The 18,541-nt window shown below is 37.7% G+C and overlaps 1 pseudogene; it reads right to left on the reverse strand.

The window, feature by feature from the left end:
- Window positions 1-18,541, reverse strand: part of LOC112969081 — a 35,545-nt pseudogene that overhangs the window by 1,140 nt on the left and 15,864 nt on the right.

Consider the following 18,541-nt stretch of genomic DNA (forward strand, 5'->3'; position numbering starts at 1 on the left):
GCCTGTTCTTGAAGTCAGTCACAAATTAGGTCATTGCTGAGCTCATCAGCTCAGGTTTAGCCCTGAGGCAACCCAGCTGACCAAATATGTGGAAGAGGGAGCGCTCATGCATGTGTAAAACAGTGTGGGCTTACCCTGAGTGATTAATAACCATGCATCCCAGTAACTGTCAGCAGGGCTTGTTCTCTAAGAGGGAATGGTTTAGGAAAATTCATTTTAAGCTTTTTTTGTATTTAGATTTTCATTAGCTTTCTTATGAAAACTCTTACCTTTCGTATGTAGAGGACTCCCACTTGGCTCAACTTCAATGAATATCAGAGAGAAATAATATGACACTTCATCAGAATCCATAAAAGTTTGACTATTTCACTAAAATTATACATGAACAAAAAACCCTGAAGGATTACTGTGGCATTAATTACAAATGAGGCAAAAATCAAGTTAAAAAGACTCTACCTTCCTACTTAATATCACTGGACTATAATATTCATATTATTTTTATATCAACCAACATTCAAATACTGAATCTTTCTTATGTTCATTTACAAATACCTTTTCCCAATTTTCCCTCAAATATTAATTTACTAAGAATGTGATATACAACACTGGAGATTAATTTCACATAGCATGTTTTAGGAAGTTCTGCATGTCCAGCTGGATCCTGCTGTTACTGTCAACATAACAGAGAGACAGAGAGAAACCAGACTTTTATAAAATCTTCTGCAAGAGGTGCAAAAAATGTTTCACATTTTGAAAAGAGGTATAATTAAACATGCAGGATGTTCTTATTAAGTAAGAAAAAATTACCCTGAATCAGGACTTCCAAAGTTATCAGGAAAATAGTTCTCCTCCTGGTTCTTATACATTACAGTTTGGAAACGTAGCTACTCAGATCATAACTTAACAAAACAAAATATAAAATGAAAAGAAGAAATCAGAACAGAATGTAAAATAAAAGCACAAAGCAACAGCAATCCCTACAGAGGCAGGAAATAGATATATATTAGACCATCTGATGGCTCAATAGATGGATTTTAGTGCTTCCTTATTGCTTCAGTACTATTTAGGCAAAATATGCAGTTAATGTTTATTTGCTGATAATATTTATTTTACATTTCTTCACAAAAACTAGGAGGCTAACTATTCATATCATTAATTTTTTGGCCATTTATATACAGAACCAACTTACATATAAAAAAAGTATATTTCAAAACTAAGAAAGGTATAGCTTAATTTCTGGAATATAGTTCAGATGTTCTTAGTAAATACCTTATGGAGATAAATTGATTTAATACCAAGGGCAAGTGCTTATTTAAATATGGAAATTAAGAACATATGGGGGGTGGCTGTTTCATTGTTTACATTTCAGTCTGTTTTTTTTATTAAAGACTATACTTGCAAAATGATTTTAAAAATTTCCTCAAATTTCCAACTGTTTATCTGAGAACTACTATGTCTTGCTATGTCTTCAGTATTGAAATTGTGTGCTTTCAACTTCTCAGCTGAACAAAATAATTTGAAAATTTATTTTATGCAGAAGAAGAGGTTTTCAGCATAGAAGACTACAGATATGTTCCCCTTGTTTCACTGGGACTGACACAACCGACCCTGCAGCATTATGTACCATGCCCATAGCAGAGTAGAATACAAAAGCTGGAAAATTAAACCTGATCTCATAGGTACTACAAAGGAAATGGTTCAACCTACCATTTTTTAGAAAAGATTCATTCTAGCCCCTAACTTCAGAGACTGGAATGATAGTGCTTTCTTTAAGGCAATTATATTTTATGTATCTCCACTTGGGAATATCAAAGAAGTGGCACTACATGTGTTAGTTTTCTCTGAAAAAATAGTCTGGCATATTCAGAATTTCATGAAAATTTCTAGAAATGCTGATGGGTCAGGTTCTGTAGAGACTTTCATGAACTTTTCACTTAATAGGGAAGTACTCCTGATAGTATCATTGCAAATCAAACAGCTGACCTTTTGGTATCCCTGATGCACTACTGACTTTCAAGGTCTTCGAATCAGGCCCAATATGAAGCCAGTTATTGATACTGGGCAGTAATATAATTTCTGAATATTTCTAGCTGGAAAAGGAAGCTTGATTATTCAGACTAATTCTTCCTTGCAAGGATAYAATAATTTTGACAATATTTAGGTCCTGGAAAAGTCATAATTTGCACAAGTGTTTGATGGGTGCCATACTATGCCTGTGTTAGGTATTCAAAAGTTTTCTGAAAGCTTCAGTCTCAAGCGAGAGTGAGTACAGCATGCTATTGTGTTCACATACAAGTGAAGACAGTGCTGTGAAGAGCTCAGAGCCTACAAACACAGGCACTACAAATGTTTAGAAAAATGGGATAAGCCAAACTAAACTGTCAGGAAACACTTCCAGACACAGTTTATAAAAATATCTTCTAAACTAATCAATATTTGTTACAAAATCTTAGGTGTCACAACAGAAAGGGGACTAAAGGGACATCACAGAAACAACTTTTCACAGTGAGGGTTGACGAGACTCCATTAACTTAGAAGATAAATTGAGTCACAAACTGAATGAACCGGAACTGAGGGCTGCAAGGTGGCAAAAGAGGGAAATTATATTCAGTAGTAACCCATGAGCCAAATTTGGAAATCCTCCTGAACAAGGGGAATGTAAAAATGATATAAGCCATCACTTGTTTTAGAGAAGACAAAGCTTGAAAACAGAATTAGTTAAGAGTATCAGGTCCATGCTCTGTTTTTTGGGTGTTTTTTGTTTTTTGTTTTTTGTTTTTTTTCAAAATACAAAATATCTGTGGCTTTAGCTCAATCTGAGGCTCTGGAGCGAATGCAAAGACCACCATGAAGGCCAATTAAAGTCATAAAGCAAGTTATTTCCCACTTCTCTGTGGCTACCTCAAAATACAGTTACTGTTTTCTTAAGTTTTACTCTTCAATAGAACAAGCTCATCTTACTTTTACCTTAAAGTTTGTTTAGTATCTAGAATGATTTCAGGGGTCTCACAATCCCCTTGCTCCTCCACTGCTCTTCCCAGATTAAGATTAAGGAGGGAGATCTCCCTTTTCCAATGTTGGTCAGTGCAGAGAGGAGTAATTTTGAGATTCATGGGTCCCCTTGACGTTTAAGTAAATATACAGACATGGAAAGTTCTGGAAAAGCACAACATGGTATATACTTGTCATAAGACAGAAGTCAGAAAAAGGTTTTAAACCATCAGAGCAAAGGTGTAATCATAGGTAGGGGGAGTAAGAACAAATAGAATAGTATTTTAAGATAGAAATTGGTAAGATGATGAAAGGGATTGTATAGGGCAATTGGAGAAGATTTGAGACAACCCTTTGAGTCCTAGTGATTCCTGTGTGTCCATACATACAAATGCATGTTGCATTATTCATGCACATACTACATGCTACACAGCACACATGGTAACAAAAGGGCTATAACAGCTATTAATAAACAGATCTGCTCAGTCACTATTCACAGAACTTACCTTTGGGTTTTTTGCAAATAAATCCCTTTTCAGAAGAACATTCAGTGTTATCCCAATAACCGGATGGTGCAGTCATTTCAACACAGCGATGCTCCGCAATGGACTCTTTCTCCGCCCAGTTGACAAAGTTCATTGCAGCGCTGTCTAGCCACAACCACTGGTCTGAAGTTAAGAGCAACATATTGAACAACAAATTTTAAAATTTATCTCATGGATAGATACTTTAACTCCTTAGCTCAGCATGTGGCTTCAAAACATGCAATAGTAATCCATTTCCAGTAGGAGACCACATAATTTTTCTTCCTAGAAGACTGGTGATAGGAAGGTGCTTCAGGAAATGCTACACCAAAATTGTACAGAATTACTATAGGTATAACTATCATTCATTAAATTGCATCCAAGAAAGCTATAGACAGAGTGAGAAATCCCAGAGCACAAGAGACTTTGTTAAAGTTACAACTGAAAAAAGTTTTTTAGCATTTGAGTTCTGGAAAGTGTTTAGGTAGCACATATTACAAAAGTAATGCCACAGCATGGGATATTGAAAATGCTACTCTGTTAGAATTCTAGCAGCTCTCATTGTGAGTTCAGATTTGTGAAAACAGATTTCATAAAACCACAGTGGATTATTGTAGAAGAAAGAATTTATCACTATGAAAGAAGAATCGGCTTAATTATTTTCACAGCTAAATTATTCAATAAAAAACTGCATAACAGTAAAATAAATATTTTTCCCCATATACTCCTTCTAGAAATCTGTTTGAAGTTTATTATGTAATTGTATCTGGATAAAATTTGCTTGGGAATATTTGTTTGCTATTGATCAGGTCCTTGATGTTTGTAATAGCACTTACTAATTAACCAAGTCCAGGATTCCCTCCACTCAGAGCGTCTATCTGGCTATCACTAGTTCACCAAAAACACTCTAAATCCTTACCACATGCCCTGAAGGGTTCATATACATTGAAGAGGAGTTGTGACATAAGTATATGCAGCACCCTGTATAAGAGTGATACTGGGCTAAATGAGAAATGTTCCAGCACAGCCAGACAGAAAATTATGAATACACAGGCAGGCTCTGTTTGGTGCTTTAAAAAATCCACACTCATGCCCCATGCTGCTGGATCCAGGATCTACGCAGACACTTGACTACTGGCCACCACTAGAAGGAGATCGTAGATCAACACAGCGTATGATTACGTATATATCTAGAGAGGCAGAGAGAGAGAGAGAGGGAGAAGGAGAGAGAGAGGGATATTTTATAGGTATTTATGCAGATATTAACCGAATTTACAAGAGGACCCTTGAATCATCTCAATTTGGATAGCTATTTCACTTGTTCAGTTATCTCAGGAAAGACAGGCCGCTGCTGTTCAAGGACATATAAAATTGCCATGTCAAGTAACAGTGTTGTTACAGGAAGGTACACATAGGCATTTTTTGAGTCTTGTAACATCTTAGCTTTCTTCATGGAGACAGAGACAGCTTCCAACAATTAATGTGACAATTTCGCACTCTTAGGCTTTATTGGGTTGAGTTTAACTCACATTCTGCGTCTGAAGTTCTAGCATTTCCAGGGTGATTGATTGTGAGAAACTTTATCTGGGGCTCGGCCAGAGGATTCAGCCCAATTATGAGAAACTGTCTTCTTAAACTATCTACATTTTTCATGATGGAAGGACTGGAATTAGCAACCTGGCAGAGACATCCTGGGCTGGGCACAACTCAGAACTAGTCTGGTGACTAATACTTGAAGATTGTGCCAAAGAGACAAAATGTTTCTTTTCCTTCTGAATCATAGCTGAATCATAAAGTCATTACTTTGTCCCAAAGTATTCAATGAAGTTCACTTGAAGACAAAAGCATCTCCATAGTGTTCACTTCATATCATTAGCGTAAATTATCTGCCAACTAAGGTGACTTCTAACATAGGGTTTTTGTAATGGATACCGAGGGCCATCCTATTGTCTATATATATTACTGTTATGCATTAAAATAAAGTAAAAATAGGTGCTGTCACTATCTTTTTGTAAAAAGAGATAAGGTTATCCTTAATTTTCTTTTCTTCTGAAAGTATTTTAAAGTAAATATTGAAGGTAAGACATTACCAGCAACATTTCTGTAAAATCCTATCCAGAAACCCCCTACTTTGTTTCCAAGCAGCTGTATTGTGTGCGTTAGAAAGTCAGATTCTTCCACGTTTTCTACTGAAACCCAGGTAGCACCTGAAAGGCATTAAGAAGCAAATAACAGTATTGTGCATGAGCCACTACTGGAACAACCTGTCCTTTACAGTCTTTCAAAACAACTGCTTTGGAAAGTTTTATGCACACTTCTCTGCTCATTTCACCAGTTTCGTCATTGCTTCTCACCAAGAAAAGAGCCCTGCAGGCACTAGGCAAGGATGGCTCCCAGCCCGCTGCCCCAGGTTGCCCTGCCCCAGCAGCAGGCAGCTGATGTGGAGCCGCTGCTCTTTCTGTGGTCACAGCCCTTCTCCTCATCCGGTCGTCCCTCCTTCTTGACGAGGAGAGAGTGCTGCAGAAAGCCACCCATGTCAGTTTATTTTCATTGCATCTGATTTTAAAATAGCTTTTTAGGTAATTGAAGTATTCCTAATGATTTTTTTATTAACTTTTCTACATTTTTATATGTGATTTTATATAAAACTTTCTTATAAATCTTGTCAGTCAATAAAAAAGCCTCTCACCTAAGTGGGCACATTCCAGGGAAGCCAGGGCCCAACTTGTCCTAGCTGACGATTCAGTGTAGTAGCAGTGGCCGTGGTAAGAAATCCAAGCTCGGAGTTCCTCTGCTTCAGGGCAGTCTCCAGGCATCTGAGCAGAGTCAATAGGGGCTATAACTTAAGAAGCCATGTGGTTTGAAATTGTTACTTTTTAATGATTAGCCCGAGCTAGAATATACATATATATGTATATGTACACACAAACACACACATAGAGACGGATTTCTTTCACCCAGCTTTAACTATCTAGACCTCTACCCCTGACTAATCATACAAGCCCTCAGTTGAGACTGTAGGGAGAGACAGACAATCAGGCCGTGCAACATCTCATTTCTCCAACCACATTTCTCAGGGCAGGGAGACAAATCACATCCTGCAACACCTAACTGATTTGACAATAATGTGAGGAAAGCAAATCCTGAACATGATATACAGCTAGAATTTTTTATTCTCATACCACAGAAGACTTCTGTAGGTTAATGAACTGTTGATACTGAATCCATATTGTATGGCTGCCTGTACTCTATATGCGGTCACATTATTCAGAGGAGCCATCACCATAGCATCCAAGTGCCAAATCAGAGATTCTTATCATGTGTGCAACTCCTATTTGCTTTTATTGTTTCACACTTCTTACACTGCACATGCAGACCAAATATATGGTTGGAAAATCTGACTCAGAAGTCATCTTCAAGTGATAAAATCTATTTTGAATCCCACATTAAGAACAGAACATATTCTGTAGCCTTAAAACCTCAAGGAGGGAAAACAACACACTTCTACAAAATCTACAGATAAATGTACCTCTGGCATACCTCTGTAAAGAGTTAAAGTAACACTCACATTCCCAAGGCTCTTGCACCTACATCAGAACTGCTTTATCTCTTAATACTCTTGGTAACAATGAATGGAAGTGAAACTTGTGCCTGTATTTTGGCTGTTAGTGACACCTGCGTGTGAACTTAGGAAGCTGTTGCTGTCCAGATAGTCAGCGCATGTTCCCAGCACTTACTTGTACTACACACGGTCTCAAGTGTGATTTATGCTCACATCTCAGAAAGAAGAAAATACCTTGAAGACAGAGACTCATCTAATGCACACGATTATGGCTACCACGAAGTCAGTGTAACTGTGTCCATTTGTACTACAAGAGGCTTTCGTGTGCCATAGCCTTGACATTCATATATCATCCCATAGCAAAATACCAAATTTTGCAGGGAAGTAGACAGTATCTTGAAGCATACTCTTCTGAGAGTTTTAGCCCAATCCATAGCAAAGTCCCCAGGATTAAGCAGACTAAAGGAATTAAAGTGTGTCATTAAAATGGTTAAATTCTTTTGCTTACCATCTGATATTTTACAAACTGAAAAGTAACTTTCGTTGCAAGATGCTGTTTTCCAGGTACCATCAAGATCTAGATAGACACAAGTATTTTTCTCCTTTGGCTCTCCCGCTGCCCATTTAGTGTACCTAGTTTTCCAGTTGTCAGTCCATTTGTAATAGCTCCCAGTCTGAAAATAAATATGTTCTGGTAATATTGTTACAGAAAAAGCATTGATACATAAATGTCCTGTAAATGTCCTATTTTTATTTGAGTTTTTCACCAAAAAGGCTTGTACTGCCGTGTTTTTTTAAGCACCATTCACTGTACTAAGCAATGTCACTGTATGCTGAATGTATGAGTTACATAAGAATTATGTATGAATAGTGTTCAACAGTGCATTAGGTGGGAGTAAGGGGGGAGCTGGAAGTAGCACAGCCTTATATTGTGCCAGAACATTGCAAGACCCTCAGACAAGTCCGTCTTAGATCATTTAGCAAATCCTGAATCAAGAGAAGCAGTTATACAGAATTCATCCTCTCTGCTCTGCTTTATTAAGTCAGTGACCAATTTGGTGAGTAAAGACTACTTGACATTAAAAACTCAAAATCATCTATAAAATATCTCTTCTATACTCATAATATTTTTATTAATATAATATTAGCTTTAAGTAGCCATAGATATGGCAGAGAGTTAAACTTTCAGGTTGGCTGACAATTGCGACACACTAACAGCTGCACATGCTTCACCTTTATTTCTTTTACCATTTCTGTAGCTTTCTGTTTGCATGTATTGCTTCCCAGCATGAGCTGTTCTGTCTCTCTTTCCACTCCATTTGCTGCATGTAGTCTTTGAGCAATTCTAGCAGGACCGCTAGAAACCCACGCATGTGCACAACGAATCCATCCAGAGGACAGTTCTTACATCACTGCTATGACTGTGGCAACCAACACACCACTAAAGAGCAGGAGAGCTCACCAAGCACCCAAACCTCCCGTCTATCCAGCACTCATACCACATTGCTGTTAAGACCAATCCATACAGGTTTTCCATATTTCAATATCTGGATCCACAGGAATGAATGGATGTAGGCATCTAAAATGCTGGCAAGTTCTGCAGATTTGTCTTGGCAGTTTTTTCTGGCCTCTTCCCATTGCATTTCAGATGAGATGATTGAATAGCTACTGTCACCATAATGGGCAAAATCAGGGGATGGATTTGTTGTTGATACTTTAGATTGTGTAGTAACTACGGAGAGAAAATTGAACACAGGAATTTACAACACACCACTGATCTCTAACATAGAGGCTCTTAAAAAATACAAAAGGTACAGTATTAACAGTGAGTAAAAATCTTATTTAAGTTCATGAACAACTTTTTAATGAACAAAATCTTGTTACAAAGCATGAACAAAATTTGTTAATATAGAAAGCAGACTGAAATCCTAGCTACCCTGAAATGTAGCTGCTAGAGACCTGACTAGTACAATTTTTTTATTCCTAATTTGGAGATTTGATCTCCTGTTCTTTAATATATTTAGCCTAAATCTGGATATCTGAGTATACACATATTTCAGATCACTGGTGGAAAGGACAGTGGGCTAGGCTTTTAGCGTATTTACTCATGTACTATATTATCACAACCTGAGCCTTTGATACTTGATGTTAACTGATTACCAATCGCTGCTTGACTCAAAGTCATTAGCCTGTCTGCAAAGGCGGTGTGAATGTTCTTCCCACATTTGAGCATCTGTTTTTATTCTTGGGATCAGTCATATGTTAAAAACAGCAGTAGCTGGGACTAAAGAAAATACAACTGCCCTCCTAAACCCCTATGTTTGCTGTGCAGTGGGTTTCTTAAAAGCAAGTTAACTACGTTGAAAGTAAGCAGGCTGTACAAGCTGATTAAAGGGAGGAGACAGGTTATCTTTACTAATGGTACAAGAAAGGCAAAGAAACACTGTTTCATTATCTGCGCTTTGCCTTCTTCACTTCCATCCTACTGCTGGGCTGCAGGGATTTGCGTAATGAGAATTTTACAGCAGGAGAGTCAACATTTATTACTCATTTTGGTGTAAAAAACCTCAATATTCTTCAACAGTGAGGAAATAGCCCAGAGACTGTACGTTTTAATAGACATTATAAGATACTCAGGATGAGGGTTAAGAAAGGATTATCTGCTATGCTCTGAGATAGCCAGGGAAGATCACTTTAAGAGCATGGTTTTACAATGCACTTAAAGAGAATGCAAAAAGCCTCATATTCCACTGAAAATAAATCTGTTTCCACTTATTATTGTCTAGTATTATTCATGATTTAGACACAAAATCCCAATTAAGATAATGATTCCTCTCTAGTAAACTCTGTGGGACAAACTGTACTTTTAAAATAGTCTTGCCCTAAGATTGGTGGATTTCTGAAAGCCTGAGACACTCAGAATGAGGCTCAAACAAAGCTAAAAAAAATCACATCTGTTCACAATGTGTTTTATATTCATCTTATTTAACTGAGGTACTCATCTGATTTAGGAGACTGGTTAAACGGAACTCAAGTGAATTTTTTTGGCATATATAGCCTCTCTTGTTGTCGCAACTATCGTCCCTCCGCTTCCCATCTGTCCTTATTGCAAAGACACAGTCTGTCTGCAGGAAAGGGGACATACACTGTCACTAGAAGAGGCAATGAGGAGGTGGTGAGGCGGGCAACTTGCACGTGCATAGAGGAAGCATTTCTATCTCCCATATTTCTAGCACAAGCCTGGCGGCCGGACCAGTGGCTGCGGGATGCCCAGCTGAGCCAGGCCATGCCATGCCGCTGCGGGGCAGGCGGCTGTGGGACACCCAGCCGAGCTGGGCCATGCACTCTGTACCAATGGTTTGTAGTCATTATCAAGTTATCATGATCAGATACCTTTGGTAAAAAACAAGATTTCCCTTTAGCTCCTTATTTTTAATTGCTTCAAGATTTCCTTCCAATAGCTTTCCTGATTTCAAGACTGGCCCTGCCAGGCTTTCAGCATTTCATCCAAGTTTCTCTCTTATACTGATTGAAACAAGTTTTAGTCATAAGCAAGGTGATTGATCGTAGATGTTAAAAATCTCTAGTGACTAAATTCTATTATCATTTCTTCAGAAACTGCAAGTGTCTTTCCTTTGGAAAAGAGATTGAATTTCAGCAGAGTGACAGCCCTTATATTGGTGATATCCTTTTATACCATCAGGAACTAGTATAACAGTATGGGAACATGTTGTCCAGGAATGGAACATATAAATAGAGAGACAAATTGATGTTGCAACAGCAACCTTAATTTTGATTTATGGTAACTTTTCTAAGTTCAGCTTTGCAGCTTTAATTTTGGCAGTAATGTAGTTCCTGTAATTCTTGTACATCATCTAACTGATGTAATATATGCCTCTTTGGATTTTAAAGAATTCATATTTTGTAATGGCTCAGACAGAAAGCACAAAGTCCCTCTTCTTCAGAATCTCTGCCAAATATATTGGTATATTTGGAATAGCTATCAGGTGATTTGCTAAGTCCCATGCTGCTTATGAAAGGACCTGTTTCAGCACTTTGCTATCCTATTAAAAAAATCTAGCTGCCTAAGATATTTAGGTTACTTAAATTTTCAATACCTCCACAGTGTTGTCCATCAACGTGAGGAAGTCATAAAAGTCAAAGAAATTTTGTTTCTCTTCTGGTGCACCATTAACCCAATTGGTGTAGGAAACAGTGCTTCCATCTGTCCAAAGAAAGGTCGACTCTACGTTGATATCATTCATTCCAATCCAAACATCAGTTGTGGCTTCCTTTAAATGATAAAAGAGGAAGGCTGGAGGGAAGCAAAGATTTCTTGTTAAGGAAACCCCATCATGCCTTACCCAAAACAGAAAAATTGTACACATGCCCAGAACTGGAGCCATATTAAAGACATAACATTTCCCACAACAGAGCCCATCTGCCTTCTAACAAATGTTTAGATTAGCACCTACAGGAACATATCTTATGCAAGCATTAAGGCTGAAAAAGTAGTCAGAGTAAGCTCTGGAGCAAATGAGAAAATGTCCCCTTCCCCAACATGTATGCACACATAATATTTTAAATAACCATATCACCATAAGAGTGAGAAAGAATACAGATATCTGCTAGACTGAGGGAATCACTCAAGACAGACTGCAAGTTTCATAGTTTCATGCAAATTGAGCAATGCTGAAAGAACTAGCAACACTTTTTATTTCTTGTGTGTAACAATTTAGCTAACCTTTCATACTTTGGAGTTAAAACCAAGCATGAACTAATCTGACTAATAAACAATTTTTAGCAGATAATCCTATAATCTACACTGGACAGGATAGTACTTTCCTTAGCAGGAGATTGCCATTTGACTTTATGAGAGGTAACCAATATCCCATCTGTTTCAATAGAGCCCATACCTTGCACTTGTTCATTTGGTATGGTAGTCAGGTTTCCTCCCAGATCTATACAAATGTCTCACGCAGCGTGCCACGTGGAGACTAATATGCATTCTCTCAGCTTTTGGACCACCATTTCTGAAGTATCAAAACTGACATTTTTCCTTATATTTACTTCCTTTTATTTAAATAAATTGCTATTGTAGGATGAAGACATTGGCATTGCATTTTAATCAATAGCTCAGAGTTGAGGTCACTCATCTGGAAGTGGGAAATCAAGTTCAGCTTCCTCCTCTGTCTCTTGCTGATGTGTTGCACCTGATCTAAATAAATGAGATGTTCACTGTAACCAAGCAATGGCCCATCTCCCTAATTAGTGTCCTAAATCAGGAGGTCAGAATCATGCACTGGCTCAGTCACTAGCAGTAACACCATTTAAAATAGAAAAATTCTGGCACTGGTGACTGAAGACTTGTTGTCGTCCCCCCCCCCGCCCCTCCTGCCTCCTCTTCTGCTCTTTCCAAGGCTAGTAATTTACTGAGACTAAAGAGTGGCTGAAAAATGCAAAGGTTAAATTCAAAAGTCCTCTAAACCTGTTTCAGGTCAGGATTAGAAGTATGGTCTTTCACCTCCCAGATGTGTCCTAACTATCAGATGGGAAGGTAGAAAGTTTCAGTATCCTGCTGTTTCATAGCTTTTACTCCAGGTTTGAGATTATTTGCATGTGGGATTTTGTTTGTTTGTTTGTTTTGGTGGTTTCTTTCTTTTTTTCATATTTTTTCATATTTTTTCATATTTTTTCATATTTTTCATCTTTTTTCTTTTTTCTTTTTTTCTTTTTTGCAATACTTGTTAATTTAACTGTAGTGTAAGCTTCTGCTGATATTTTTCCTGAAATGGAAGTATGCAGGGGCTACCTTAAAAATCTCCATCAGAAACAGCTTTTGCATTCATTGTCACCATATGCCTAACTGTGGAAGGCCTATCTGAAACTGTTACATGTTGATAAAAAGCATATGAAAGATAGGCTGTATAGTATGGAACATATTTTGTACATGTGTGTTTATAGTTTTTATAGGTATAAAATCCAGTGTAGTAAGGTATTCCTCCAGCTTATGAGGCAAAGCTTTGAAAGAGATTTGAGAAAGCGAGTACTCGAAGAAATACAGCTGCCAAGCCTTTCTTTAGATAAGTGATTATTCAAGAAAAAAATGCTCTTTTTTGCTTGCTTTTTTTCCTTTTGGAGAAGACTGTTGGACTTTGGACTATTCCAGGACTATTCCATACTGCTTTGTACTCAGTACATACAACTGCTTTTAGTCCTTGAAAATTATACTTTTTATTACCTCCAGCTACATAAAATGCAGTATTTGTTTCTATGTGTTAAAAGCTGCAGTGTTCATGTTAACTTACCTAAATTTTTTATCAAGACTCACTTTTAAACCAATGAAGTATGGTGTAGACTTACTCCAATATTCATCCTAGAACAGAAAGACACCATTTTAATTAAAAAAAAATCTTTGAAGTAGAACAAACAGAAATGTGCTGGCTGTTGATTAGGTGCATGGAGCAGACAGTCACTAAAGGGGTAACACTAAAGCATATGCTTATAATTAAGTACAGTCATGTGTTTAGATATTCAGGAGCAGAAGTCAGCTTTCCATAGCTGTGGAGCACTGTCTGCAGCATCAGAGCTGAGTCCTGCAGCTCTAAGGGCCCATGGGATGGGGTAAGAGAGAAGTAGAGCTTGAGGAAGAAACTGGTAGATGTCTTTTTTCCTCTCTCCAGGACTGTGCCACTGTCTGTCTCCAGCCTCGAGTCACTCTCTCACACTGAGTGCTTCCCAGACCAGCATGACATCCTCCCACTTTGCTCTTCTGGCTGGCCTGCCCTACAACCTCAGCACGCCTCATGCAGGAGRACGACAGAACAAACCCGGAGGGACCAAAAGGGCTGTGTGGACAAACACTCCGGTTTGACATATCAGAGGACAAGGCACTTTGGGAGGAATTTCGTAGATCTCATCTCAGGCAGATTTCATTAGTGAAAATGCTCACAGCTCTACCCTTGAGGCAATTCAATTTTGGGGAGCAGACTGTCAAAAGCATTTCTATTTTAGGCTGTCAGTTTATATTGATTCTTACATTTTCTTTTAGAGTTGTCCTTAGGAACATCCTCTCACTATTACTGTTAACAACTGCCAGATCTGCAGAATTCTTCCTGCAAAACTCTTGGGCTTTTTCCATGGACACACAGTCTTTGCTGATGTAGTATAGCTTATCTTCATATTTGACTCATCCATCTGCAGTGGTTTTATATTCTGGAAGATAAATAAGATAGCCTTAAATTCTTCATCTGTAGAACATAAAAATTTGTTTTAGAAAAACAATTTTAATAAAAAATAATGAACAAGATGAATATGCAAAAACCTACCGTATGTGTCACTTGGTTCAGACTTTAGAGGCATTCCTGCAAAACAGAAGAGAACAGAATTTGTGATGTGCTTCTGAAATGTATTACATAACTTATGATTGCCTGCAAAAAACTGATTGAGAAACAGCTAGAGTAGAATTCTGCACTCTTTGCTATTGCTTAGAAAAGAAGTGCATTTTTCCATGTACTTCAGCTACACATGAAATATGCATGCTCATTTACATTTGTATCATAAGCTGTATTTCATGCCAGCAAAGTCATGGCTTTGCCTGGATTACATTCCTGCACAGAGCAATGTAAAGGAAAATTGCTCTGAGATTCTGCAAGCAACAGTAGAGTTAATTAAAACATTTTTAGCTTTGGTTTTACAGCTCTTTCACTGATGCAGCTGTAAACAGATCATAACCCTCCAAAGGGGTAGATCATGATCTTCTTATCAAGAAAGATAAAGTTTCCATTAAGTTTACTTCAACTCCATCAAAAAAACCTCTCAGTTCCAAATATTCATAAGCAAAATGAGATATGTTCTTAACCATACCACCATAGCTGTGACGAGCCTAGGCAACAACTGCCTAACATATGAAAACAKCAGTGAGCCTGGAAACTTTTCTTGTATGAAATGATTTCCTGATCAGACCATTATAACAATGTCTAGAGGCAGTAGAAAATTTTCTATTAGAACTATTTTCCTTTGGAAAAACATCTGATCTGGTAGAACCAAAATATCCCACACAAATGTTTTAATACTCTCCAAAGCTTTGGTGGATTTCAGGCAGAAAAGGTGGTGTCCCATGGCTGTGCAGCTCTCCATGCCTCCTGTTAGTGGCTGTCTGGGCTGCTTAACAAGAGACATACCCAAGCTAGCTGACTCCTCAGTACCTTTCCAGGGGGGCCGACAGGGCTATGGTGCATCAATAAGTGGGCTGGAAGGCAAAGCAAAACCTTCTGCTTCTCTCCATCTCCCACCACCTCCTCTAACTCCTTTTGACTGCTGATAATTTATAGTAAATCCAGTCAAATCTCAAGGCAAAAATATATTTGGTGTACACTTTTTCTGAAACTTTTTTTCTTTTTATTCTTTTTTTTTTTTTAGCCCTATCCATGTAGGTATAAATACTAGTATTGTAAGGAATACACAGCTTGTGCTTCCTATGACAAAAGCACACAAAGTAAAGCTTCTTACTATACAAAAGTTTACAATCTGTGAGGCCCTGGAAAACACACAGATTATTTATAAACCTAATTTACATGAAAAAATACATTTATTTAATTTCATCATCTAACACTGAAAAATCCTGGCCCACATTATGTTCTCTAGTTCTTTTTGCCTGCACTTGCAAAAAGTATAGCTTTCAAAATTTTGTATCTTTTTCCTGTTACTCATTAGAAAACAACTACTTAAAATTCTATTTTATTTAAGCTTCCTACTTCAAAGGAATGAATTATCTTTTTTTATTTGACAAATCCAGTCATGCTGTGCTTCACAATGCCAAATAAACCATTTACCAGAAAGATATCCGCCACCGAATAAGCCACAGGATTTGTCTCCTCCTGAATCTCTTGGACTATTGTCCCATTTTGTGTACCAAACCTATGGAAGAAATCATCTTCGTTTCTCTTTTCATCTCAATGACAGTTTCAGCAGTTACATTCACCACTGGCAAACAAGAACAAACTGGATTTGCTTGAGAAATTCTCACTAAAAAGAGGTGAAAATACAGGGAAAACCAAAAGCGTAAGAAATTTTATAGTGGAGCAATGATGTCAATGGTCAGGGAATCAGGCTCACTTGCCATGGAGGGCTTTTGCTCTTGTTCACGCCTTAGCCCCCAGTGGCAGTCAGAATAGGAACAGGCAAACGGACTGTTTCTAATGGACTTCTTCATGTCGCTAAGAATTTCACCCCTCATGCTGCTCCTGCATCAACAAGGTAAGGTTCATTTAATTGACTGTGACCTGGTTCAAAATGATACCGTCAAGAAGCCATCCGGTGGCTGTGACCATATGGCGCATCCATTCCACATTCACAGCTTCCATTCCCTAAGCTTCAAAAAGGGGAACTACGTCAAATGAAAAAGTCAGCATGGCTTTTGCAAGGGAAGTCGTGTCTTATAAATCTAATGGGGTTACCTCTGAAGGAACTAGCATGCATGTGATAAGGGAGATCTATTTGATATAATCCACTAGGATTTTCAAAAAGATAAGATCTCCCTCCAGAAAGTTTTAAGGAAACTAATGTACTACAGGATAAGAGGAAAAGGCCTTTCATGGCTTAAGAAATAGGAAACAGAGCGTGGGAGTAAATGCAGGGTAATAAATTGCAGGAACATTTCACACATTTGTGGATATTTACATGGGTTCAAGACGTGACTGGATACATTCATAGAAAAAATACATTAAGTATAAAGATCAGACCTCTGGTTCTGTAAGAATCTGAGCCATCATTTACTGGGGTGGGGGGGCCACAGGGCTATACTAGGAAAGTATCTTATAGACTTGCTGTATGCTTACTTCTTAAGATGTTTCTGGCCACTGTCAAAGACAGCATACAAGATCTGATATGACCAAGTTTTATATTCTTGTGTGTTCATATTATATTCTTGGAAAAGAAAATATGCTGGAGTGGTGTGCAGAAAGCTACAGATACAGATCCAAACTAAGTGATGGTGAGCTGCAGATGATTTCCATGAGTTCAAATGTATTGATGTTGTTTTACTCATGATAGTAAAGGTTAACAGCCATGTAAATGCTTGCAGGACTAGTGTTGTCTTTGAAGAGGAGAACAGTAAAAGAAATCAAAAAGCACATGTACAAGCCCCAAAACATCTTGAACAAACAAACTTGATTTAAAAATTAAAATACTCACTGGAGAACCATCACTCCAGGCAAATCCTTCATCTGGATTCAAGGAAAACATACCAAGCCAAATCTTTTCAAAGGTACAGCAAGTGCCACTAACATGAATTACAAGACAGAGCAGTGTGTAAACATCAATGCAAATGACATCTAGAAATATATCATTAAATGTGGTAGAGCACATTCTAAAGCACAGTGAAGCTGTAATAATTATCCCATTTGACTCGAGTTAGCTTTGGGTGAAGTCTGTGCAGATGTAAAAGCTCTTCATAGAAATATCTAATGCTTATCTCCCTCTTACCCACCTCACCTGCCTGTTTGATGTAGTCTGGCAGCATTCACTGGACTTTGCAAGTGCTTACACCTGCTAGGATCCCCAGTTTGAATGTGCAGATGCAACACATCATTGGCAGTGCACCCAATTGCAAAGCTTTGGCTCTGGATCATGAACTGTGGAAAGACTATTGTACTAACTTAGAAATGTAACAGATGTCTTTAAAAATGTATTAGTAATTGGGGGGCTAAGGAAGCAAGATTATATAAGATAATCAACGCCATAAAGGAGCTGTAAGAACAACTGACATTGTGCCATTGCTGACTGTGCACTGGCAATGTTCTGTTTTCTTAGGAAAGGAAATGCCTTCACAGATTAAGAGAGGCTCTTGCCTTTGAAAATGGTTCAAGCATCAACTACTTAAAGGTGAGTCAAAAGTAAATACATTGGCCATATTTTCTACCCTACTAAAAATACCACTGCAGCAATTTCATGTCTTCCTAAATGATATCGATTAATCATGACACTGGCATATGAAGCTCCTGGATATAATCAATCCTTTTTTTGTGAAACAGTTAAAAATATTTATCATTAGATAAAATTTCAAAGTAACCCAGAGTATTTCTGCCTTTAAGGAATCCATATGTTTCAGAAATCATCTAAGAGCATTTATAATACTTCATATTAAATATCTCTTAAATCTACTATGATAAACACAGAACAGATACTTACCGTATTGCTTTTTTCACTAGCTGTTTCTCCTCATGACTATTAATGGTAGCCAAATCCCCTCCTATTTTTCTACAAAAATGTCGAGCTTCAAACCATGATTTCTTTTTAATATTTGCTCTGTGAAAACACTAGAGAGAAAATACTTGAAAATATATTCTGCATGTTTTCATAAAATAAAGAAACATAATCTCTCTTATGTATAAATGAGGTTTCATAAAATCCAAGTAATAGTCCATAGGAGAAATAACATGGATTACCATTAACTGCTCATAAC

Source organism: Apteryx rowi, unplaced genomic scaffold (assembly GCF_003343035.1).
Source record: "Apteryx rowi isolate R43461 unplaced genomic scaffold, aptRow1 scaffold_333, whole genome shotgun sequence".
NCBI classification, from domain to species: domain Eukaryota; kingdom Metazoa; phylum Chordata; class Aves; order Apterygiformes; family Apterygidae; genus Apteryx; species Apteryx rowi.